This window comes from Mus caroli, unplaced genomic scaffold (assembly GCF_978045245.1).
Source record: "Mus caroli unplaced genomic scaffold, Mus_caroli_1 scaffold_1, whole genome shotgun sequence".
Classification (NCBI taxonomy): Eukaryota; Metazoa; Chordata; class Mammalia; order Rodentia; family Muridae; genus Mus; species Mus caroli.
Window position 1 is genome coordinate 79,352,010 of NW_028227256.1, and position 27,074 is coordinate 79,379,083.

General features: G+C 41.2%; 1 protein-coding gene across 2 annotated transcripts in view; it reads left to right on the forward strand.

Moving 5' to 3' along the window:
• The first annotated feature begins 4,019 nt into the window (after nt 1-4,019).
• Rhbdd1 (rhomboid domain containing 1) overlaps nt 4,020-27,074 on the forward strand; it is a 119,511-nt gene continuing 96,456 nt past the window's right edge. Inside the window, exon 1 of one of the 2 annotated variants that reach the window (XM_021173374.3) lies at nt 4,020-4,159. The gene's annotated coding sequence lies outside the window, so the exon portion shown is untranslated. Of the gene's footprint in view, nt 4,160-26,155; nt 26,369-27,074 lie in introns of those variants that run through there. The other variant, XM_021173369.3, reaches the window with a different exon arrangement.

Here is a 27,074-nt window from a genome sequence, read left to right on the forward strand (position 1 = left end):
CAGCCTCTAAAACTGAACAGATGTGTAGCTGATATTTTAGGTCACCCAGGTCATAGTTTTCTTCTTTTCTGCTCTGTCCTCTTTGTCTCTTTCTCTCTCCTTCCTTCCTTCCTTCCTTCCTTCCTTCCTTCCTTCCTTCCTTCCTTCCTTCCTTCCTTCCTTCCCTCCCTCCTTCCTTTCTTCCTTTCTTTTCTTCTGTCTCTGTCTCTCTCTCTGTCTCTCTAACAATCCTAGAAAATGGAGTCTTTTTTTCTTGAACAAGTTTTGTCAGTTTGAATCAAAGATCTCGTTTAGTTTATTTACAACACTTACCTTATTAACATAAATTTATGCAGTTTCTTGTCACATAAATTCCTGTAGAATGGGTTGGGTGATGTAGCCAGTTCATGCCTCGTTTGGGACATTTAGTGTGTTTTTCTTTTTCCTTTTGGTAAATTGAATCTTTTAAAATCATATTTTAATTTTTATTGATTTTTTCTCCATTTTTATGTGTATTAATTCGTCTTTTATGTTTGGTGTGTGTTGCTCATTTTTAACTACTCCTAAAGCTAAGCTATTGGGACATTTTCCCACTATGTTGCTTTAAAGCAGCACTGTTAAAGTGGGTCAACATCATCACTTTAATGGAACTGGGACGTCTCTGTATTTCCTTTTTGTCCAGTTAAAACTGCTCTCTAATTCTCTTTACCTTTTTAGGCATTACTCAGTGGCTAAATTTTTTAATTCCCAAATGTATTTCTTTTGTTGATTCCTAGTTTAATTTCATTGTCACCATCAAGGAAACCCTGTATGATGCCATTCATTTTAAATTTATTCACATTTGTTTTATGATGCACCATATGGGGCTATCCTGGAGAACAGATATCTTAAATTAGCTATAAATTCTGCTGTTATTAAGTAGAGTGGTCTGCACTTACTATTTTGGTAGATTGTTTTTTTTGCAGTTTCTATATACTTAATGGTTTTCAGTCTAATTTCCTACCCATTGTTAAGAGTATTTAAATATTAGACTTTTGCTGTCTGCTTCCTAATTCAATTCCTCTGACATACCCCACTGTGCAGCTCTGGAGCCTTGTGCCTGCTAGGCAGGCACTCTAACATTTGGATACACCCTAAATTCCCAATGCTACCAATTTTACCCTCATGACCTTAGAGTTATATTGTTGGATATGTGGACATTTACAGTTCTTGTCTCTTCTTAATGTTTTGGCTATCTTATCACAGTGAAATCTTTTTTTTCATCACTACAAACCTTTTAGTTTCGTAACTTCTATTTTCTATGGCCATGATAAGTCTCTTAGGGTTAGTGTGTGTGTGTGTGTGTGTGTGTGTGTGTGTGTGTGTAGTATACTATTAAGTGTTGATAATTTTATCATGACACTTGGTCCAATTTTGCCCTGTTATAGTTCTCATAGACGAATCATCTAATTTGAAAGTTGTTCCATAAAAAGGATGATAGACATCTTTAATCAACGTAACCCATCTTTTGAACCAGTTTGAGTGTAATATATTTGATTCATTAGAAGCTGTAAGAGATAAAAACAAACTCCTCCTTTACAAGATAATCCAGTTTTTTGGTGCACGGTGTTGTTGTATGGCATCTTTTCTCCTTCAGGGTGGATTCTGGAAGGTGGGAATGTCTATCTGCCTTCCTGCTAGTTTCCACCCAGTTATGAAATGTTCAAAGGAGGTAACCAAACCCGCAGTTTCAACACAGGCACCATATTTTACGAACATTAATTTGAGTCAAATGGCTAAGAATTGTTGCTTGTCCCTCAAGGGTTAGATACAATTTAAAACTGCATGCCATAAATATATTTCATATATTAAATGGAATATGCATAATAATATCTTAGTTGACAAGTAAAATACTTTTGAGAACTTAAAAATTATTATTTTTACAAGGTAATGTAACAATGATGTGCTTTTCTACAAAAACGTTAGAGGACTTAGTCTGGCTTTGAGTCTTTAGTAATTTTAAGCTTTGTTTACATGTAAGAATTCTGACTGTCCCTCTATTAAAGTTTAGGCTAGGAAATTATTACCCAGATAATGGGAACTCCTGATATTCTTGCATCTATTTTCCAAGTGGAGAGATTACAGGTGTTTGCCACTATGTCTGGTGAGGCCATTAAAAAAAATGTTTTTTCTCTGTCCTCTTATATGCCAATGAAACATTTTACTCATATTTAAAATATGATTAAAATATTTTTCTTTACTTTTTATGAGTTAGGATGTCATATAGACTAAGCTGGTCTTGAAGTTATATTGCTGAGGCTGTCCTTGAACTCCCAATCTGCCTGTCTCTACCTTCAAACTGTGGGGTCATTGGTGTTCACCATCACAGCCTGCTCCCCAAGAACATTCCTAAGCCCTGTCTAATTACAATTGCATTTTTTTTTTGAGATTACTGATTTAAGACTTGATTTGCGGCTCTTTTAAAGTCACTTCTGCATTTAAAGACTTATGGTAATAACAAAAAGAGTGTACGTATAGAAAGGGGTAGAGTGACAGAGAATATAAAGCAAGAGTATATTAATAGAATGGATGCATAGAATTGGTCAGAAGAACAAATAGAGAGACCTCTCCTTTTGAGAAATTGCATTAATGTTTTCTTTCTAAGGAGATATATTTCTACATGCAATTTAGTTCCCCCTACTCACTTGGTTTCCATTTCCAGGAATGCGGTTTTGCAATGTCAGTCTTGGACTTACATACCCTCCCCCCCTTTTTTTTTTACCTGAAAGGGGTTAAATTATAAGAATTCATTATTGAATTTGCTAAGAATTTTGTCACTTGAAATTCTCATCTAATCAGCCCCCAAACGCTGATACTATTGCATACACAAGCAAGATTTTGCTGAAAGGACCCTGATATAGCTGTCTATTGTGAGACTATGCCGGGGCCTAGCAAACACATAAGTGGATGCTCACAGTCAGCTATTGGATGGATCACAGGGCCCCCAATGAAGGAGCTAGAGAAAGTACCCAAGGAGCTAAAGGGATCTGCAACCCTATAGGTGGAACAACATTAGGAACTAACCAGTACCCCGGAGCTCGTGTCTCTAGCTGCATATGTATCAGAAGATGGCCTAGTCGGTCATTAGTGGAAAGAGAGGCCCATTGGTTGTGCAAACTTTATATGCCCCAGTACAGGGGAACACCAGGGCCAAGAAGTGGGAGTGGGTGGGTAGGGGAGATGGGGAGACTGATTGGGGGACTGTTGGGATAGCATTGGAAATGTAAATGAGGAAAATACCTAATAATAAAACAATAATAAAAGAAATTCTCATCTATATCTTCTAATAGTGTGGGAATTTTTCATTTAAATTCCAACTACAAGGCAAAAAATTTTAGGAGGAGTTCTTCTGCTATATAATAGAAGATTAACTTTTGGGGGACTGGGGAAGTTTTTAATATGCTAACTAGACGTGGCTACTAAGCCTTTTGGTAAATATACGAGCACCTAATTCATGCCTTGAAAAGGTGGAGCTCTCCTCTAATTACTAGAAAAACAATTACACCAAACATCGTTTACTTGTAGGACACAAACGCAGCATTGCCTTTAGAAGAACCTGCCCATGAAACTGGTTCCACGTTAGAAGCAGAAAATTGCATCAAATGACCTAAGTCACAAAAACCTTTTCCCACGAGCCCTTAAAGCAGTAAACAGGCTAAGCAGCGTGGCCTCGTGTTTGTGCTTGGGGACTGAAATGTACACCGTGGCCCTGTTTCGCCGGCCTACTTTCTGGGATAAGCAGCTCTCCTGAGGCCCATTGGGAACAGCTACTGTCTCCACTGTCCACTTGGTAGACTGCACTGCACCGGGAAGAAACTTTGGCCTTGAGGGAGCTGGCCATAGGGACTCATGCGCTGTGCGCGTGGTAAGTGATTATTAGTTAGTTATGGCTGTAAAAGCTCAGGACACCCTAGTTGCTAAGGGTTGAACAGGATGAGCGCTACGCATTAGCCAGAGGAACCCGAAAAGGCAGTACGAAGCAAGGAGCATGCGCAGACTGCCGCTCCTTTCCCGTGGCCGCCGGAAGTGGAGCCTGCGGAATCGGCGTCCGTTCGGGAAGTTGAGTCTCCGGATTCGGCGTCCAGACGTAGTGACGCACGAGCGCGGGAGTACGTGAGGACGCAAGCGGGTCTTAGAGAGAGTGAGTTTCCGCGTCTCTTCAGCTGAGTGTGTGGCATCGCTTTTGTGCGGCGTGTGTTGCGGCTTCCCGGGCCCGCGATGGCCGGGCCGGGGCTGAGATCCGGGCCGCTGCGGGCCGGGCGGAAGCGCTGCTATGGGGCCAGCCAAGGTCCGCCGGGCGGAAGTGCTGCTTTGGGACCGGGCGGAGATGCGGGGCAGCCGGTTCCAGGTCTTCTCCCCTCCGGCCGGCCGGGATGGGGTCGCAGGGGCCGTCACACCCGTACCGCTTCCCTGGCTCATGGAGATCTAGGCTGCCTCGATAGGCTTTTGCGAGCTTCCTCCGACTTCAGGAAGTTTGAGGAGAAGTTGCATCAGCTTGCACAGAGCTTGCAGTGGCAGGTGGTTGGAGGGGCGGCCACTTCTGTCTCTATACGCAGACCCATCCTAACCTCTGTAAGGCTGTCTGTACCACTGACAGGACAGACATACACCCGAGGGACTTCACCTCTTCTCCTTTCACACATGCCTTTCCGTTTTTCCAAAACAGGCATTTTTAAAAAATAAAACTGTAATATCTAATTATTGCACGGTTAAGATTCAGTTGTCAGACTCTTATAAAAGTTCCTTTCAGTAGCTTCATGACACCCAGGTTTTCTTGGGGGAGTGGTGGCGCCAGGTTTTTTTCCCCTCTACTTTTCGTCCCAACGTCCTAACCTCATTTACCTTCTTCCTGCTTCTATTACTGATTCTGCTTCGGATCTTCTAGTGTTCTGGTACATTCCAGGAGAGCAGGTGCCCATGCCTTGGTCCTGGGTTTGCTGTCCATCAACAGCATCTTCTAAGGGAATTGTTGGCAGTACAGATTTTAGTGTCATACCCCTTTGAGCAAGCCTTTCGGTCCATTCTAGCACTTCCGGGTGCTGAGTTCGACGGATAACATAGCTTAAAAAGGACTCACTCGTTATGGAATTATACATAATGAGGTTGGAGTAAGGTGAGTTATTTTCTAGATCTGGAATCTTGGCCGAATCATTTAACTGTGATTTCATAGTACTAAGTGTTAACATGTGAAAACAAGTGGGTAGTAATAACCCATATAAAACACTCCAAGATAAGTTACTAGACCTGCATGAAGAAAGCGCACAGGTCGTGGAGGAAGGATGAGGTGTAGGGTTAGAGAGCGGTTGGAGTGCATGATTTTATGACTGCTGCAAAGACTTTTATCCCAACTACTTATGAATAGTGAAAATTTAGATACAGGATAATTACGGGTGGCTCACACCTGTAACGGCAATGCTCAGGAGGCTGAGGCAAGAGAAATCAATCCTAAGTTCAGAGGCCAGCCAGAGATACATCATGAGACCCTATGCAAACAACCATATCAAAGCGAGAAAGTTACAGCAGTCCGTACTGCCACTAATTTTATTTACATTGTGGTATTTTAGAAAATGAACTATTAGAAATTATGCCAAGGTGGTTTAAAGGTCTTTGGCCTTCTTGTTTCTTCAACTTAGTTATACCTAAGTTTGTCCCGCAGTTTGGTAAAGGCCAGACCAGAGTTGCAAAGAAGCATACAGTGGTGGCTAGCACCCCGCCACCAAAAGCTGTGCTGTTTCTGTCCTTAGCTTTTGTCCTTATATATGGTATGGCTCCATCTTAGCAAAGAAGGGCTCATGACCATTGGGAGGGTCACAGTTAAGTGGACAGGCTCCCAACGGGATGATTTTTATTTTATTTCTCCAAATTGCTACATGGAACATTTTCTAAGAACTATTCCTTTCTCCAATGGTCCACCTAGAGGAAGAAATAATCATTCGGGGTCTGAAGCTACTGTTCTTGTGTCTAGGCTCATTTCAGTGTTGAAAAGGGTCAGTGACTAATGGTGACCTATGTAACTCATAGCTTTGACTAGAGAGCACTGGTGCCAAGGCCATGCTGAGACTCCAGGATATTATGGGCAATACATTGTCATGTAAATATGTCACTTGTGATACCAGTTTCTATCCGTAATAGTTAACTTTACCACCAAAGTGATACTGTCCCATCATGAAGCGATTTTTTTTTTCCAGAGGCTCCTAATGTTGTGTTATTTTCTGTGTAAGAAAGATAGATAGCTGAGGTTCTGAGTCAGGCAAGCCCTGCTTGAATTCTTCCTCCCTCTGTGTATTGATTATGCCCCATAGACAGATTAGCTTCCTTCCAGTTTTAATTTCTCCTGTAAAGTAGAGGCTACCTTAGTTAAATGAGATGCTGTGTTAACTGTTACTACTACATTATATGTTAGGTAATGTCTCTTTTTGAAAGGGGAAGAAATAATGTTTAGCATTTAATTCTGACTGCCCTGTTAATTTCCATCTTTTTTGTTGTTGTTGTCTTGTTTTTTTTTTTTTTCTTTTTTTTGATTTTGTTCTTTTTTCATGACAGGGTTTCTCTGAGTAGCCTTGGCTGTCTCTGCCTCTCAAGTGCTGGGATTAAAGGCATGCACCCCCACGCCCGGCTAATTTCCATCTTTTATGTACTAGGTTGTTTTATTACGTGTTCACTGCTTTTTAAGTGATGGAGATGCTGAACCAAAACTTTCCTAATCTGTTAGGAAAAAGCAAACACTTGGAGAAAATTACATCTCAGCTTGCTAGAAAAACATTAGTTCTTTCATAATCAGTGATTTCTAGACATTGTTTTTATAGTTTCCAAATTAGAGATAATTAACTTCAAACTATCTTTGATTGTCCTATGGCCAATTTCATTTGATACAGTCAGATGTGTCATGTGAAGCTGTTATGTTATAGAAGATGCTTCTGTAAATAAATGCATAAAAATGTTATTAACCCTGAAGTAATTTTTTTCAATACATATGCTTTACAATAGAACACTAGTATGTTCAACTTTTAAAAAATGTCAAAGTTCTTACTTTTTTTTCGTGCTTCTACATTTAACTGTGAGTGTATGAATGGAATATGCTTAAAGGCATTCATAGCAGACCATACTTTTGTTTACTTTGTAGTATATTATATGAGGGTAGGGAACCAAATATAAAAAGTTATGTACTTATGTACAAATACATTAAAATTATTGTGAAGAACCATTAACAGTGCTGTTCTTTAATGTTGCCATTATTGCATCCAAGCAGTGATTCTCAGTTTTGTTTGTTTCTTTGTTTACTTATTTTGTTTTAACTTGGAGCCTGTTAAGCAGAAATTTACCCAGAAGGTTCAAGAGCTGGGAGGCTTTAAGATCAGTGACATTGGAGTACACAGGTTCCTGGTCCAGAATGTGTCCAGAGAAGTGGGGTTCTGAGGGGGCCTGCGTATGATTCACTGTCAGAGGCAGAGCTCGGACCATGAGCCGTACCTAAAACTGGGATGGTAGGAGTCTAGATACTGGGGATCCCCTGCCCTGCAGAGTTGCTGGCTTTGTCTCTGGGGTAAGCATATGTCTGGGTTCTCATACAGAGTCATGGGTGATGATTAAAAACAAAACATAAGGCTCCCAAACAAATACAGTCTTCAATTTGTCCCATATTTTATAGAAATGGGATTCTGTGCAGAAAAACAAAGAACAACAACAAACCCTACAGCTTGTTAAAAATCCCTGGCACTGTGGCAGCTGTACCACTATTAAAGCTACTTAGGATTTCAACTTTTGTTCAGTCTCTTAAGTGACTGAGGAAGAGAAACAAAGTCTACAAAAGAAGGATACTTATGTATACAACCCACAGTGATTTTTGTTGGTTGATAGCATCTGGTTTTCATTCATATGGTGAAGTAGATTTTGTGTGTGTGTGTGTGTGTGGGGTGTTAAAGTTAATTTAATAATGACTCCTCAGAAAAATAATTTAAAATCTAACCATTTGTTAGCTTGTTATTATTAGTGGTGGTAGTAGTAATACTGTCATTTTCACACATTGAGGGGGTTTTCCTTGGGACAGCTGGAGAGTGGGGGAGGGGAGTCACTTTCAATCACGCAGCTGCTGCTTGCAGCATCATGGTGATGATATTTCAAAGCTGGTGGGTAATTCTGGCTGTATTCAGAAAAGTAAATGTGTCATATTTCTGAGATGCAATAGATAGTGTGCAAGCGCCCTTTGGGATCCAGATGATAGCCAACTGACAGTGTGTGCATTCAGGCTTGCATGTCGGTGTTATTTACCATCTAGTTTCTTGGACGTTGTTACATGCACATCATAATTACAAAGCAATAAAGTCCGGTTCCACGGGGAGACGTCTCATTACTTTATGGACAGGAAGGGAAAATGAAAACCGAATTTCAGTGGTGTACTACATGCTTTCATGTGCTATGCTCTTTTATCCATTCTCCTCCACAGCCTTAGGAAGTAAGTGTGATTTTCTTTGTCTAGTGGATAAAGAGGAGCTCAGCAAGAGGGAGGATGTGGTCTGTCCCAGGCAACATGCCATGCTTGACCCCTCCGGACTAACTTCAGGGATCCTACACCCTCAGCTGTTCCCCATGGTGCTAAGTGGCATCCTTTTCATCCAGAGTCACAGTATTAGGATAGCAATGAATGAAAGTTCTATACATATTACAGTGACCTCAATCTTATAAGTAATATGTACTGTACATGTGTTTTGGAGCTATGCATAATCCTGTTTAGTCCCTCCTCCTCCCGCCCTCCACACCTCCACACCCCCCCCCCCCCCAACAAAGTATTTTGGGCAACACTCAAACTTTGACACCTTTCATATTGCTGGTACCAGCGATTTTGTACTTTGGGGTGTTGTAATGAATGAGTTGTTCCAAATTTGAGCATCTATAGAAAGGCTATGTACTGGTCATATAGTCTTTTTCCCACAACTTTTCTTCTTCCCTTCAAGGTATGCTAATTTTATACTAGTAAGAGGCCTGTTAGGCTTCTCAATTTCCATCCTTTACTTTTTGTGAGATGCTGCTGCTGTTTTGGAGGGTGGGGTGGGGGAATCATTTCACCTTCTCCCTCATTGCCTAAGGACAGTGCTTATCCTAGTGTCTAGTTGCCATAGAAACCTTAAAGCTTGTTTTGCTCTTTCCTATGCATGCATGCATGGTTCTGTGTAGTTTTGAAGCAGTTCCTCATGTGCCCACGCTGCTGTTGATTGCTTTGCCTTTGGAGGTTGTAGCTTTCTGCAAGGACTAGCCAGTTAAACAGTATAGATTGATACAGTCATGTTCTTCATGAAGTTTCAGACACATACCTTGACTGCACCAACATTAGAGAAGTGTTTTTGGTAATGCATTGGGTAAAGGGAGACTTAAATAGGTGAATCTCTGGAAAGTGCCAGACCCTCCCCTTGTTCAGTTTTTTCTTGGCTTTTTTTTTTTTTTTTTTTTAGTGGATGAGTGCAATGTTTGCCATGAAGTTCTAGGTAGAACTTTGTATCCAGGGACACTTCATTGATGTGTGTATTCTAGACTTATTTTCCATGAAGAACAGAGACACAGAGATGCAGTAGAAAACCACTTCTGTAATTACTAATACACATTCTTTTAAAAGCATTGCCTTGGTATAAATAGACAAATAAAGACACAAGTGGGACCGTTTGTTTTTTCCTTTTAAGACTACATTTGTCATTCAGTACTCAACGAGCGTGAACATTTCAGAGAAATTCCTGCAAAAGTTGCTCTTGCTTGCATCCTTGTCCTATGCTCCCCTGTCTCTAAGCACACCATGCCTGCAATAGTCTCTTGAGATACAACCTACTGCACCTCCATATCCTGGTTCTCTTATGGGCTAGAGCTTTTGTCAGTCTAAAGGAGATAGCGATGCTGGAAATAAACCTGCTTGTGAGCACCTTTGTAAATGTGTGGTGTTGTGGGTTGACAGCTTCGCAAACAGAAGCAAAACTATCTAATATATATGATCCACGTAATTTAGTTAAAGAAAAGAAGCTTACTGGGACCCATGCGGACAAGCACACATACAATAGAAAATCCAAATGGCCATGCCTCAGTAACAGTCGTTGAGAAGGGAAGCTCTCTGGGTTTGTGTAGTCTTGGCCACCTTGATGAGCTCCTTCAAATGACAGTTGTATCAATCCCAATTTCATTAGTGCTAGGCTCTCTATTCAGGTCTGAGTTCCAGGGCAGAGTTGTTACTCCAAGTTCGCTGTCCTTCACCCTTGACTGAAAGCCCATCTTTTCCCTGAAGGTCACACTAAATGGGGTGAGCCACAGATTCTTGTTAAAAAGAGAATGGGGTTATTTATTGCTAGATAGGCAAAAATCTCCAACCTGTCCCAATCACAGGTAATTTACAGATGTCCTGTGTTCTTTGCAGGACCAGACCCTGTCTTTGAAGTTTGACTGCTTTTCCCACTTGACTTAATTTTTGTGCAGAGCTGATTCAGTTCCATAAATAATTCAGCATCCGTTCATGCACAGATGAAATGAAGGGTGGCAGTGGTGGGCAGCACTTTCCTACTGACTCGGGATAGACAAAGAGATCTGGTTAGAGCAAAGAGGAGAGTAGAAGTCCTTAAGTCCTCTAGAAGGGCGTGATCACGGTATGCTTGCATTTTGTCCCCATGTGCACCCTGGTTTAAAACCTGCTGTCAGTAGGGAAACTTAATGAGTTCTCATTACCCTAAAACTTGTGGTCTGTGGGAGGAAGAACTGGCTTATGATTGATACCGAAAGTCATAAGTGTTGACAGGACAGAAGTGGAGTTGGCGTCAACTCACCTAGAGTTGTGGAACAACACTGAGGATTATATGCAAAATCTAGTAGCTTCAATTTTTCAGTCACTTTTCATGTGTAAATATAGTCTGATCACTGGTGTTGAGCCAATAGCCAATAGCACTTTTTAAAGGAGGGGAAAATTTTGTTAGCTGACATCATGAGAATTTTTTTTTTTAATCTCTATAAAGGAAGGGTCATTAAATTCTCACAGTACTGGCTAGCCTTAACAAAGAGTGGCTTGAGATTTTATTATACAGTGTATTTTAATTAAAAAGTAATTTATGGGACTGGTGAGGTGGCCCAATGGGTAAAGATGTTCGCCATGAAAGTCTGAGGTCAGTCCTGGGGGCCCATGTCCAGGGGGAGAGAAAACCCAGCTGCATAAAGTTGTCCTTTAATGTCTATGTGAATACTGTGCTGTGTGCTCTTCCTCCCCAACACCTTTATGCACACGCACGATAATAGAAAATGATAATTCTGCTTCCACTTTCATGTACTATACTGTTTAAAAGGTATGTGTATAATTGAGTCTCGTGATACAGTTTAAAAGTGTGGGATAGGATTCTTAGAAAACCTTAGTCACCACCATCTTATAAAAATACTCAGAAGTATTTCCAATGTTTTTCTTATGGTCTCCCAATTTATTTGTTTATGCACGTAAACCACCATCACTTCTCAAATGGTGGTTGTGTGCTGTGTGATTGATCTCTCACTTGGTCCTTCCAAACTCAAATGAGCCTGTTATCCTGGTACAGGGGAAAGCCTGACAGTTTTCCCAAGGCCAGTTGGTCAGCGTGTTGTGGAATTCCTGCTGAGGACCATGCCCTTAACTGTACTGCCCTGTACAGGTGTGCATTGATATTGCCAACATTAGATACAATTTTGTCAGAGAGGATTGGTCCATTCCTCTTCCCCTAAGCCTGTCTGTTAACACCCCCATCCCCTGACAACTTTTATGTTCTGAAAATGTTAAGAATCCTTGTGTTATCCATCATCTTGTGCTTCTGTTTACTGTGCCTGGGCCAGCCGCTCTCTAGTGCAGCAATGAGTCCCTGTGAAGCCTTTTGTCCTTCCTGTCTCCCAGCAGCCTGACAGCCGTTCATGTGGAATTCCGCAAGATTGCATTTCAGCAACCAAAGTGAAATGTTGCTTTGTAGGTGAAAAAAAAAATAATTAAGTGCTTTTAAAGATGTATTTGATTAACAGGAAGCTGATCTGTGTAAATTAATTATAACAGTAATGATGTCATAGCCCTGTCTTTTGTTATTAACCAGGTAATTGGCCAGGAGTTTAGAAGCTTATTGTAACTGACAGCTAGCAGTTTGACCTTGTGTACTGTCTGAAAGTAAAACATGCACAAGGAATGTAAATGGAGTTTGCTCATTGGGCTTCGGGTGTTGTCAGAGTGTCTGATCTTGGGCTCTTAGTTTCCTTCTTTCATTACTTCTTTGTTCAAACTGCTGGCCTGGCATGTAGTCCCAAACGGGATGTCATACATCTCTCACTAAAGGCATCTGACCAAACACAAATGTCTGTGTCCTTGAAGAATTGTAATCAGATATGAGACCTTGGCAATTTGATGTGTGTAGATAGATAGATAGATAGATAGATAGATAGATAGATAGATAGATATCCCAGTAAACAAATATTAAAATTAAAGGAATCTGGGTTTTTTAAATCTGTGTAAAGGAAGGTAAGACAACTTTTGATGGATGGACATAGGGGCACACTTGATAGATGTTTATTCTATATTGAAATTTGATCAAGTAAGTCAAGAGTACTGCAGAGTAATTGGGTAATGGGAACTTCAACCCTTGGTAAGTTTTGTTAAAGATAGGACTGTAAGACACATAGACCAGAAGTGGCCAACTAACAGCTGTTCCCATGGCTTAGCCACCCTACTCTCCTCCATGCTATCTGTACTGTCAGCCCTAATAGAATAGGGCATTCCCATTCCTAAAAATCATGATGCTATAAAGAGCTTGGAGACAGGTAATGTCAGGAGAACAAAATGGCAACCTTATGTAATGGTAGCATGGTTTACATGCACTAAATGTGAGTAATGTGCGCATATTGCAGAAAACATGGCATGCGGATTAACTAGTGATGTGTATGTGTGTAAGGTTGGCCAGTGGTCTCACTTGTTTTTGATTTGTATTTTTAGAATAACTAGATATTGGAGTAGAAATGTATTTCTTTTTCACTCATTTAAAACAACAGATTCTAGACTTGGGTTTTCAGACTCTGAGCTGCAAAGCAGCTTGATGTTTCAGCTCAAGAAATCGATCATTCTAGAAGTTGATGGTTTTGGAATATCCAGAGCCACAAAGATGAGGGCTAACCTGACCTGGGCAGATGCAGGCCAGTTAGCATGAACAGGTGAATGTACTGTGGCCTGTGTGGCAGTCATTCCAATTCATTATTTTTCAAAATCCATGTTGCCTGGTATGTTAGTTACTTATCTCATTCCTTGCCAAAATCCTGGAGAAGAGCAGCTGAAGGAAGGAAGGAAGGAAGGAAGGAAGGAAGGAAGGAAGGAAGGGAGGAAGGGTGTCTTTTGGTTCATGCTTCCTGGGTGCATCATAGCAGAGATGGCATAGTAACAGGAGCTTGAGGCAGCTGGTCACGTTGCATCTGCTGTCAGGAAGCAGGCAGCTGAGCACTGTGGTTCAGCTCTCGTATATTTTTTTTTCAGTCAGGGAGCCCAGATTAAACCTCTGAATTGTAAGCCAGCCCCAGTTAAATGATTTGTTTATAAGAGTTGCCATGGCCATGGTGTCTCTTCACAGCAATAGAAACCCTAAGTTAGTCCCTATTCACTTGGAGAGTGTCATTTTTGAATCGTTCTTTTTCCTGTTTAATATTTTTCTGGTTCATATACTGTTTGGTTGCCACTGCTATTGGTAAGTTTAGAGCATTTCCTGACTCTTCAGTTCCTTTCTGGATTGTTGTGCTCTTACCGAAGCCAACTCAGTTCACACAGAGCTTTTACTCTCAACTACTAGTCCTCACCAGAGTAGAAACATTTGGGTTCTGATGAGCAAGTAGGGGTTTTGTTTGCCTGTAGCTCCCTCTTCAGTGGTGAGTGAGGGCAGAGGTTGGAGTCCTGTTGGCATCTGACCTTTCTGTTCTGCCATCTTCCTGATCAGGTGCCACTGGCCTTACATATCACTAACACTGCCTCAGTGTTAAAACTGATTCTTGGGTTGGTGAAGGCCACAGGACAGAACCCTGTGGTCTCCACCCTGATTGCCTTTATTGTCTCACATTTTAGGATCAGAATAGGGGACCACCTAGCTTGAAACATCGTTTCATATTTAAGTCTCCTCGGAGCGCCCAACTCCCTCTTGCTTCAATAATTCTTATTTACACAGAGAAGGCTACTTGCATGTCGGTGAGCCCCAGAAATCCTCCTGACTCGAGAAAAAGCCATCTGATAGTATTTGGAGGTAGGTCATGTGGAAAGTGACCAGGCCATGTGGTAGGAGGCATGAATTGGAGCCATGACTTTTAAAAAGCCCAGGAAATCCCTCTGGTCTGTTCCCTACCATCTGTAATTGGCTCTCACCAGTGACGTCATTCTACTGCTTATGGTGATCTCACTCTACTGCTCCAGTCTCTGCTTTCTGGTCAAAACTTTGAGGAGTGAATTTTCTTTCGCCCAGTGAATGGTACCTGCTTATAGTCAGTTGAACTAAGGGATACCCAAAAGCAGTATCTAACATAGGGCCCCTTGCTTCCTCCCTCCCTCCCTTCCTTCCTACCTTTTCTTTCTTTTGGTAAGAAGATTTTTTTTTTTTTAATGAAAGGAAACCTTTTAAAATCATTGACATCATCTCACTTTTAATTACAGTTCTCATTAAGTTCTAATTAAACTTCATGGTATATTATGAATAAATGTTAATCTAAAATTAAGCAAAAATTGGTTCCTTTCAGTCCTGTTAAGAAATTGCTTGAGATTTTATCTTCGAAGAAGCATTCATCTGAAAGAGAAATAGGTGTAACACTTTTTAAAAAGTGTTTCTCATCTGTGGCTGAGGTTGGAAGACCACAGTTGTGCAGTAGAATATTGAACTCTTTCCTGGCCTGCTCCCCAGGCACAGCTTCAACAGTTTTTATTTGTGTAATTAATAGGCATCTGAGGCCTTTGTTACCTGCTGTGCAAGTGCAGATTGCGGAACTTGGCTTTCATGTGTGATGTGCAGGTGGACCGCTGGGGCCTCTCGAAAGCATCAGCAGTAGCAAGTCTGGATTGCTGTTGTGAGAAACAAAAGCTGAAGGGTCTACTTGAGAGCTGGGCTGTGATCGTAAAAGTCCAGTTTATGTGTATTGTCCCTAAGACCTTTCTTATCTATATAGGGAATATAGAACTTCTTTTTCAGTTTCACACCAGGACTGCTGAAAGTGTATTCAGCTGGAGCAGATTCCTGTGTTTGGAATTGGGCACACACAGTATATCATGTTTTTATCATTTGGGTGGTAAGAGAGCCCATGTGCCTGTCCATTCTGGAGACAACAGACCACATGTGACTGCCCACTAGATGGCTTTGTGTATTAAGCACCTTGAGCAGAGAAGTAGAGGCCAGACATCCTTAAGGGTCATAGGCAGAAGCACCACAGACCTGTCTGTGGACAACTGCAAAACAGCTTTAGAGAGGGCTCCAAAATAGGCAGTTTTCAGGATGAGTGCGGTAGGCCTGATGGTATATGAAACAAAGATGGTAAGAACTAAGTGAAATGAAACAAATTACACATAACCACTTTTAAACTAGATGTGTACCTATCAGATGCTGTTGAAAAGATGTTATAGAATACAGTAAGACTAGTTCCTGGTCTGAGCCTAGGTGGGTCAGTGATGATGATAAATTTGCTGTGTCATCAGCGGTCAGTGATGATGATAATGATGCTGTGTCATCAGCAGACACCTAGAGTTCTTAAGCTTCAGGCATTGTTACTTATCACTTCTGGAAGGGAGGCCTTATTATTAATGCCTGGTTCAAAGGTGAGGGGTTTGGGCATAGATTAAGAATTTATTCAGGAGTCAGATGTGGTGATCCCTGCACTTGGAGGTAGAGGCAGGTGAATCTCTGATGTTTGAGGCCAGCCTGGTCTCTAAAGAAAGTTTCAGCACAACCAGGGCTATCGAGAGAAAAATCTTGCCCTATAAACATCATCATCATCATCAACAACAACAACAATAAAATTTAAAAAAATGAAATAAAAAGAATGTACTCAAGATCTTACAGTATCAGCATTAAGTTGTGATTTAAGGCTGGCCTTTTGGCCACAAACTCCATCCTGCTAACCATGCATGCGTCATGATGTTCACGAGGTCAGAAAGGTATTTGATGAATTGTTGGGGAAGGTGGTGGATGAACTTGTGTTTTAAGCAAATTGAATCAGACGTTTTGTAAATAGATTAGGGCGAGTGTAGTGTGCTGAAGGCCTGACCTTTGTGGGTTGTGTCACCACATTAACACATGGCTATTAATGGTTGGTCACTTGTCTGGACATTCTTATGTCCACTTAATGCTCTAAAGTCCTCACTCCTCGAAGTTACTATGTTTTACCTGTATAAGCCTTCCATGTGATTGGCATTAAGGCAACCCATTTCTCTCTATTTTTATTTTTGAAACTTTATTGTAAAAAACAAAATCCCTGCTGCAAATAAAAAAAAAAAAAAGGCAAGCTATTATAAAAGACACTTGGGCTTCATCCCATTAATGGGCGAGGGATTTTTTTTTTATTTGTGAAGATTATGAATGGGCAAAAAGAAAGAAAGAGGAGCCTGTGTGCTAAGAACTAAGTCTTCTCACTTAAAAGCAGAAGACACAGTCGGTGGCATCAGGCACTTTCCAAGTTGGCATCCCAGGCTGAGTGGCTGTCATAACGAACTCTCTGCATTTGTAGGAAAAGTCTCCTCGAACTTTAAAAGAAGACAGGGTTCTTAATTTCGACGTTCTCTGGAGCAGAATCCAAGTTGTAGGCATTTCCATGTATAGATACCAGAATGCAATTATTGAGAGTGTCATGATATTCATGAAGACCACACTCCCATTACCTTCTTAGTATAATTTGATTCCAGTCTTCATGTTTTATTCATGAGGTCCGTTTTTATTCATTTCATTGTCTCCATCTCCTTTTATTCCTCCCTTTAATGGGAAGTAAGAAAACAGAGCCCCATTCTGATTCCCCTTGGTTGTATCATTAGTACAGTTCATGAAGCCACTTAACAGATTTTAGAAGGCTAGAAGAAATTGCTGTTTGTGTGCAGCTTGTCACCAGATGATCATGGAGTCTGATGAAGATTCTACACTGCCTCCCCTAGGACTCCCTATTTACCAGTCACCTTAGGTAGATGATGCTTTCTGGTAAATTGAACAGGGTGTAATGATGTGAAGCCATGCCATCTGCTATTATATTTAATAATTAAGTGTTAAGTTTGGAAGGCATAATTTCTATGTCATTTTATAAAACTTTTAGCAGAGTTTTTTGAAATGTATTTATTTATTGAAAGTAGAACTGATTTGTTTATAAGTATTCAGTTAGGAAAATTCTTGTTTTTCACTAATTGTTAATGTATCATATACTTTTTTTTTAATTTTCAGGAATATCTTGAGTTGCATTATAGTTGGGATCTTTTAGGACCTAAGGAAACTACTGTCATTTCAAAAATGAAATCATACCAAGAAATTTTAGTATCAGAATAAAATATCACACTGGGTGGGAACATCCTCCTTCATTGACACTCCAGTGGCAAGAAGAGAAAGTAGTCTTTTAAGTTTGTTCTTCAAAAACCAGGAATGATATGGTTTCTAAGAATGTATCTGGTCAGCTTATCCTGTCTCAGAAAAAGTAGGCTCATTGAGCAGAGCAAGGAGCAAGGTGCACTGGTATCTGGCCATTCTCTTGGCCTTTTGACTTCATTTACTATGCTCTTTGTTATGGCTCACTCTGTTGCCTGGCTCTTGCAATTAAGAAAGAAGAAATGTTTTTATGTTCAATATGAACATTTGCTCTTTCCATAGCATTCTGCACAGTTTGCAGTAATTAGAAATGCCAGCCCTCTGTGTGTTCTTGAAAGGATTTTGTGGTATTTACACACTGATGTGTTCACATAAACTGTGCCAAGCTATTGAAGGGCATTCAAGTGGCCTCTCAATGTGCTGTACCCCAAGGAATCGTGATGCTGATGTTTGCAGTTCATCAAGCACTGTCTTTGTGATTTCACCTTTCTTTCTGGTGCTTTCTCCTAAACTGAGCTTGTTGGTGGTTTCTTGAAGGTAAGGGCTGAGGTAAGCACACTTGTATGCAGTGAACATATCTAAGTTCATATTGCATTTTCAACAATGTAAAGTTCATTTTATCAGTATCACTAGCCTTATATTATGGAGAGGGGTTTACACACCACTTCATACTCACTAGGAAAGGTAGAATAAAAAATGAATAAAAAGCAAAGATTCAAGCTGGGTGGTAGTGGCAACTCAGGAGGAAGAGGCAGTGGATCTCTGGGTTTGAGGCCAGCCTGGTCTACAGAGTGAGTTCCAGGACAGCCAGGGCTACACAAAGAAACCCTGTCTTCAAAAACAAAAAACAAAACAAAACAAAAAACAAAACCAAAAGAAGTATATTTATTATACAGAGAAACCCTGTCTCTGAAAACAAACAAACAAACAAACAAACAAAAAAGCAAAAATCCTTGAATGATGCAGAAGCCAGAGGCTTTGCATCCTACCAGAGGGCAGGAGTTTGAAGAACAATTTGTTGTTCCTCAAAAAGTTAAACAGTTAAGACAGAGTTGCTGTTCCAGTAACTCTACTCCTGGGAGTCATGCTCATACAGAGAAGAGCACACTGGGATCACGTGAATGTCATGCATCCCAGGGCCAGGCTGCAAACACTGGGAAAGTCATCTGCAGGTGAATAGGGAACAGGATGTGGTGTGCCCATGCAGTGAACTATTACTTGACCATATCAAGTATTGGTGTAATATCAGTGATCTTCGAAGTCTGCTGTTCTGTAATGGTCTCACTTATGGGAGAAGTCCAGAGTAGGGGAACTCTTAGGCAGAATTAGGTGGATAATTATTAAGGTCTTGGGGAAAGAATGGTAGTGGGACTACTAAATGGTTTGGGGTTTCTTTTTGGCATCAAGAAAGTTCTGGAATTAATACTAGTAATGGCTATACAACCTATAAATATACTAAAATATTCTGAGCTGTATGCTTTAAGGGTGTGATTATTATCATATGAAGATTATGTCTCCATTTAAAAAATTCTAAACTTAAGTATTTGAAAAATTGGATGTTTAGAAAGCTCTCAGCCTAGGCAATTGTGGGCCTTTAATAAATACTTGTGAATTATTATATTTCCCTATGATATTTTTAAAAGAATGTGTACTCAACTATGTAAAACTGTTAAATGAAACTTAGTAAAGGTAGTGATCCTTCTAAGCTATGTAACAATAAACAGTTTATTGGAGAGGAAGCCATATAATGGAAGATGATTTCAGTAAATTTGTTGTGTTTATAATAATATAGAGACCCCAATCTTCAGCGCAGTTTTTAATTACTCCCATTAAGACTCTATCATGTCTGTGTTTCTTGTGGAATTAATTTGTTAGTATCACATACCAAATTGGGAATAGAATTTACAGCTGGTATATATTTATTCTTGCAATTTAATGGTTTCAGTTCTTATTGAACGTTTAAATCTGAAAATTGAGATGCATACTGCCTTGGTAAGTGATAATGGTGAAATATTTTCTGCTTTGCAAGTAGAATTCAAAATCCTTGTAATTAGTTTCTTTTCCCTTTCTACTGTTTTCTTCTCCCCTTTGGGATACACTGGTCTCTCAGATTATGAATCCAGCTTCTTTGTTTATCCTAGCCATGTAGTTTTTCTTATTACATACCTGTTTAATTTTTAATTTCTCATTAAAAGTAAATATGGCTAATTTCCCCATCAATATTCAAGAAATCTTCCATGTCTCTGCCACAACCTTGATATAATGCTGTCTAGTGTGTATTACTACATAATTAAAGTGGTGTTTTGTTTGTCAAATAGTTTTGGCAAAGCAATTTATCAACACATTTTAAGTGAACCATAGATTTATTTCTATGAAGTTGATAAAGTGTTCTAGGATAGAGTGATACACATCACATGGTTGGAAGATTATTACAGCCGTGGGAAAGAAAGAGATGTTCAGGAAGGTGTCCTGATTTGCTTAACCATGCTTGCTCACTGTGCAGTGGAAGCTCATTCAGAATGCTAACCTTAACTCATTTGGGAGACTCTTTAAGCACAGACCATAGGTCACTGTGTTCACAATGATCACACAGTCTAGTTCTGTCTGATTGTGGTCACATTCAACAAGGCTACCCCTGCCCTCTGCCATCAAGCTGCACCTGTAGGGACTTGTGATACGGGAGAAGCAGAGTTGACTAAGCAGAGACTATTCTGACAGATCAAAGGTGTCAGCCCTGGAGACACTGGAGTCAGCCCTGGAAAGTTAGGATAAAGGCTTGGTCCTTTATTCTCACTGATACTGAGCCATTGAAGGCTTATTACTAAGGATTCAACTCATGTTACTTAAGGCTACAGTATGATTTCTGAGGAGAGGGAACTTAAACATGGCTGAATTCCCCCTTTTATACCTCTCTTCCCCAGGGAATAACTCCATAGCTTATCTGAGGATGTGTTAAATATAGATGTGTTATAGGACAGATTTCTCTTTGTCACTTAAAACATCTTGGGTGCAATCCTAGCCTTCATGGCAGAGGGACCCATAGAGTGATATTTTTCTCCCTTGGCTGTGTCCACCTTTGCATGCCTGGTACATTAAAAGAGAGATGCATGCTGTATATGTCTGTTTTTCTAGTTTCCCGGAACCAGTATCTTCATGTCTTTCAATAAGTCTAAGTGGTGGTTTAGGTGTTGGGAATCTAAGTGTCTTGTTCTTTCCTGTCCTCCTAGCACTTGACATTTGGAATAGGTGAATGGAAGGTGGAGTGACTGTGTCATTACTGTTAGAAAGGAGACTTCACCTTTCACAAACCAAGACACCAGGCACACTGGAGTCCTCCTATAAGATTATGACCTGGGAGCTTGCTGAGAAGTCAAAGCTGAACAAACCTAATTTGGAAATCATGATAAAAAGAATCATCAGGATTAAGGTCTGGAGTTCATAGGAAACATTAAGGATAGAAGAAAATAACCCCCCGAGTAAGGGATTAGATTGCGGTTCTCAGCCTGTGGACTGAAACCCTTTGGGGTTCACATATCACATATCTGCATATCAGATATTTACATTGTGATTCATAGCCATAGCAAAATTACAGTTTTGAAGTAGCAATGAACTAATTTTATGGTTGGGGGGGTTCATCACACCGTGAACTGCATTTACAGTTTGTAGCACTAGGGAGGTTGAAATCACTACTAATAGTTAGAAGGACCATGAAGCCACAGGAAAGCTAAGTATCCATGGAGTGGGAGCTGAAGGCCTGTGGGAGGTGAAGCTGGGAAGGTGGAAAGGGCTGCACAGGAAGGGGCTCAGCCTGACCAGAGGAGCTGAAGCCCAGCCTGAGCTTGAACACAGGGCAGATACTCAGGAGGTTCTGCCTTTCGTGTGTGTTCTTGGTCACTGGGAATTCTAACGCAGGAGAGCTGCCTCTTAAGTCAAGACATCATCAGCTTTGATTGGTTGCTACTGCTGCTGCTGCAAGTGACCAGTCATCCATAGAACCTTGCTTCACCGTGCATATAGAAATAGATGAAACTGCATGAAGTCACAGGGGCTAGAGGATTGAAAGTTTCCCAGTGGGAAACCATGGCCATTTCTCCAAGGTTGTCTGGCAGCTTTTCTGTTGGAAATTGGGTTACTTTTATTTTATTGTAGCCACAGAGCTATAATAATAGTGATAAGGCCAAGGCAATAAATACACTTGATGTGTTAAGTATGTGTGTGCATGTGTGCATGCACATATGACTGGGCTCAATCACCCATGGGTGCATGATCTTTGAGATCATTACTGTAGGTGTCACGCTGACAAGATTGCTAAGGATTTCCACAAACTGCTTTCTGGTCAGATTGGAGGTCCACACCACAGGAGGAGACCCATGCCTGCTTCTCTGAACCTGGTCAGGAACCCTTGGCTGGGGAGGCTTAGTAGGGGATTCTTCTTCATTTTGCTAAACAACCATGTTGTCCAACTGCTTTCCAGGTACTCTTGTTCATTCCCCAAAGTGTTGTTCTTATCGCTCTCTCTTAGTTGGGGTTTCTATTTTTGGGATGAAACAGTATGATCAAGGACAAGTTGGGGAAGAAGGGCTTTATTTGAGTCACCCTTCCACATTGTAGTCTATCATTGAAGGAAGCTAGAACGGGAACTCAAATAGGGCAGGAACTTGGAGGCAGGAGCTGATGCAGAGACCATGGAGGGGTGCTGCTTATTAACTTGCTTCTTGTGGCTTGCTCAGCCCGCTTTCTTATAGAATCCAGGATCACCAACCCTCCAGGGGTGGCACCAGCCACAATGAGCTAGACTTTATCAATCACTAATTAGGAAAATGCATTAAAACATCCATTCCCAACCTGTGGGTTCGGTTCCTACCCTTTTAGGTTAAATGACCCCTTTACTGGGGTCACCAAAGACCATTGAGAAAAAAAGATATTTATGATTTATAACAGTAGGAAAATTACAGTTATAAAGTAGCAATAAAAATAATTTTATGGTTGGGGTTCACCATAGCATGGGGAATTGTATTTAAGGTCACAGCATTAGGAAGGTTGAGAACCACAGCCCTGTAGGTTTGCCTACAGCCTGATCTTATGAAGGCATTTTTTTTAATTGAGGTTTTCTCTTCTCAGACGACTATGCCTTATGTCAAGGTACATAAAAATAACCAGCACAGCTGATCTCTTGTCAAGTTGCCATACAAATACAACACTGTTAGCTGTAACCTTTCCTTTCTTGTTTATTCCCAAGGGCACGTATTAATACGGATATCACAGTAACAAATATTCCAAGTCTTGAACAGCCTGTACAAAGTAAAACATTTTAAAAATCAGTCTATTTAAAAATCCAATGTCTCTTTTAAAAAATCTCTTTAGAAATTCAGTCTCTAAACTGTGGACTCCTATAAAATACAAAATAAACTAAATTCATCCTTACTTCAAGAAGGAAGAACCAGGGCACAGTCACAATCTGTGACCCAAAGCAAAACTGAACTCCAACAGTATAAATAACTCAATGTACAATGTCTGTGATTCACTCATGATCTTCTGTGTTCCTCAAAGGCCTTGGGTCACTTCTCCAGCTCTGTCCTTTACAGCATACATAGAATGTCTTCTAAGCTCAGGCAGGTTCTGCTCAATTGCTGCTGCTCTTCTAGGTGGCTACCCCCAAACTGCTGATCTTGGTGACCATCTCCAAAACTGCCAGAGTCCCTTGTAGCAACTGGGCTGCACTTTCACCAAAAGCCTCTTCTGTGCTCTCTTGGGGGGATTATAACCCTGCCACACAGTACCAAACTTCAGCTGTTCTTCATGATCTCTTCATGCATTCAAAACCAGCAGCACTTGGGTGATTCTTACACTACCAAGTTCAGTTGTCAGGTCAAGGTACAGCCTAGGTTGCCTCTGGAACACAGCTGCTATGTGCTGACCATGAGAACACACTTCCCTGAAGGCTTCATCTCAGTGCCCCTGGCCTCTTCTTAATCACTGTTCATTCTTGAGCATCCATTGGCTGTGCAAAGTAAAGTTTTACTCCAGTTGTTCTGGTGTCTTGTTAATCACAGCTGATACTTCAGCTCCATCTGACCAGATATCACAGATTCTTCACACAAAAGGCCCAGGAGAATTTTTGCTTCCCTCTAAAACATCACAAGCCAGGCCTCCATTATATGAACTGCTCACAACATTCTTCCAAGTTCCTACAGAACAGCTCACTGAGCTCTCAACACTTAGTAGCTTCTCTAGCCTCAAGTCCAAAGCCCTTCTACAGTCCTCCCAAAACCGACATAGCTCTATCACAGCAATACCGCCCCCCCCCCCCCATCATGGTACTAATTTGTCTCACTTAGGGTTTCTGTTGCTGCAATGAAATACCATGACCAAATCAAGTTGGGGAAAAAGGGGTTTTATTTAGGTTACACTTCCACATTATAGTCAATTATTGGAGGAAGCCAGGACAAGAGCTCAAACAAGGCAAGAACCTGGGGGCAGGAGCTGATGCAGAGGCCATGGAGGGCTGCTGCTTAATGGCTTGCTTTCCCTGGCTTGCTCAGCTCCTTTCTTATAGAACCCAGGATCACCAGTGCAGGGGTGACACACCCAATGAGCTGGGTTCTCTGCCATCAACCACTAATTAGGAAGATGTCCTAAAGGCTTGGGTACAGCTAGGTCTCATGGAGACATTTTTTTATTTGCGCCTTTTTTCTCTCAAATGACTATACCTTATGGCAAGTTGACATAAAAATAGCCAACACCCAACACACTTTCCTCAAACAAGCTGTGTATTGTAGCAGGCATTGGTTAATGCAGAAATCAGTTACTGTCCAAAGGGCTGAGAGTAAGTGACGGGAGAATGTTCTGCTCCAACTTGGACAACTGTAATACCTGCATGAGTTATGTCTCTGTTGCTGTGATAGAACACCGTGACCGAGGCAACTGATATAAGAAAACATTAAATTGGGCCTACGGTTGCAGTGGGTTAGAGTCCATGATGACAGAATGAAGGCAGTGTGGGAGGAACAGATGAGAGCTCACAAAAGCAAGGCAGAGAACATACTAAAAATGGCTTGATTCCTTTGAAGCCTCAAAGCTAGCCCACTGTGACACACCTCCAGCAAGGCCACACCTCCCAACCCTAACCAAACAGTTCTACCACGTTGGGACTAAGTATTCAAAGAAGAGCCTATGGGAGCCACTCAAACCACCATAACACACTCAAAGGCTCAGGGAGCGCCTCAGAAAAGGGAAGAGCAAAGAATGTAAAAGCTGAGGGTGGGGAGGGAGATGTGCAGAGAAAGGATGCCTTCTGGATGTGAGAGCCAATGCCCTCATGAACTCACTACAGCCTTGGTTATCTACACAAGGCTTGATTGGACTCATCAACCATTCCTCATGGGTGAAGGAGGGACCAATGAGGCCACACCCTTCTGCAAAGGATTATCAGAGTCAAAGCTTATTGGGAGAGGGGGTATCTCTTTCTAAAGTGGTGTAGCCACAAAGTGGCCCTTGATCCACTCAATAGCTTTGTCCCATGCTCCAGCTCCAGCTCTAAATGTACAAGGAGAAAACATGAAAGTACAAGTGAAAGGGCACTTGTGTGGAAGGTGCCAGTGGGAGAGGAAGGAATAAGCGGGTAAAAATTACTAAAATCCATTATTTAATATATAAAAGAATAAAAAACAGGAAGAAGTACATTTTGGGGGTCCAGAGTATATTTGAGCTTTGTGAGAATTGTCTTTTGCAGGTTTGCTTTCAACATAGCTGATAGTGAAATGAGAATACTAGCACTTTACCACCATTCCCTTTGCCCCTAGGACTTCTAGCAAGCCTGGGTTATCACTAGTTATTCCAATTTAGTGTGAGGATCCTGAGGACCAGCAGCGTTAAGTGATGGGCTTCTCATAGCACTCCTAAGTAGACACTTTGTAAAATTAATGTTCTTTAAATTTTTAAGTTTTGTAATGAAAATATAATTCCATCATTTTCTATAAAGCTTTTGCATTGTCTAGTATGCTCGGTTACTGCTTGCTGGAGTTGGGAGCTGAGAAATTGCCACAGGAAAATACATGTCAGTAAATGAGCACTTTCTGGAACATCTTTCGAATCCCTTGTCTACTTTTCCAGTATCTGTACCTTACTCCCTACCCCCCCCCCCAACCTTCCGGTTCTTTTATTCAAACACTTGATCCTTTTTATGGCCCTGTTAGACTGTCCCTATCTCCCCCACCCCAACTCCTCACTACCTGTTTCTTGTGAACAGGAACCAATCCCTGTCCAAAATCAACCCCTATATTAGTTAGTAATTGCTACCTACCAAACCACTCCAGAACTACCCTCTCTGTGGTTCAAATTAGGAAGGGCCCATTGGACTCCTGTTTACATCTGTGTTACCATAGACTTCGTTGAGTCTGAGGATTAGCTGACAGTGGCTGGGACCAGGGATCATGAAAGGACCAGAGCCTGTGCAAACTAGCCCAAACTCGAGCCCCTACTGGAAGCCTGCAGTGCATCTTGGGGCTAGGTTTAGGCCTTTTGTATTATCCGCCCCTCTGCTCTGTCATCCCAAGCGTGTCACAATGCCAGCCCCATTGGAGAGGGTGGAGAGGAGGACCACTGACTCATGGAACTCTTCCTTGTCACTAACTCAAATGAACTCTGTAAGACAGTAGTCCCGTCACCACCTTCTGCACAGTTGTGTACCCCTGTTCTTGGGTTCCTTCTCTGTGCTTACAACATCCTGAGCCAGTGGGTGTTTTACTTCCTGGTGACAAGTGAGCATAAAAAACAAGGACTGCATTTTTTTCAATGTAGGATTTGGCACATACGTAAGTTTTTATAAGCCATGACTAAGAATTTGGGGGCGCGGACACCTGTTAGTATGAAGATTGGATTAGACCATAACATGCTCAGAAATCTTAAAACCTAGTTTTTGGCATTTTGAGAGTTTCTGCTGAAAATATTAAAAGAGATAAGGAGACTTGGCAGGGATTTGATAAAAAAATATTTGTCTACTCTCCTTGTAGATTTACTACCTGAGTCTGACTTATCATTTTCATCCTTTTTGTGTGTATACGATGTGTGTTTAGGGTTGTATATGTGTACATGCATATGATGAGTGTGTATGACTTAGCATCAGGGAGTGCTAGCACACATGTGCCATGCCATGCATGTAAAGGTCAGAGGGCAACCTCAGATGTTGGTCCTCGCCTTCCCCTTTGGTTGAGGCAGGGTCTCTCTCACAGTTTTTCCTGCTGTATACACCAGACTAGCAGGGACTCTGCTGTCTCTGCACCTGCCCTCATCATGGGAGCCCTGGTTCACAGATGCAGACAGCCATGCCCCGAGCTGTATATATTTTGGATAATTGGATTTAGCTTTGCATGTTTACACAGCAAGCTTTACACACCGAGCCTTCTCCCTTGTCTTGTTTTTTTCCTATTATTATTACTATTGTTATTACTGTGTATGTATAACGTGTAGATTGTGGATATGCATGTCACAGTGCATCTGTGAAGGTCAGATGACAACTTT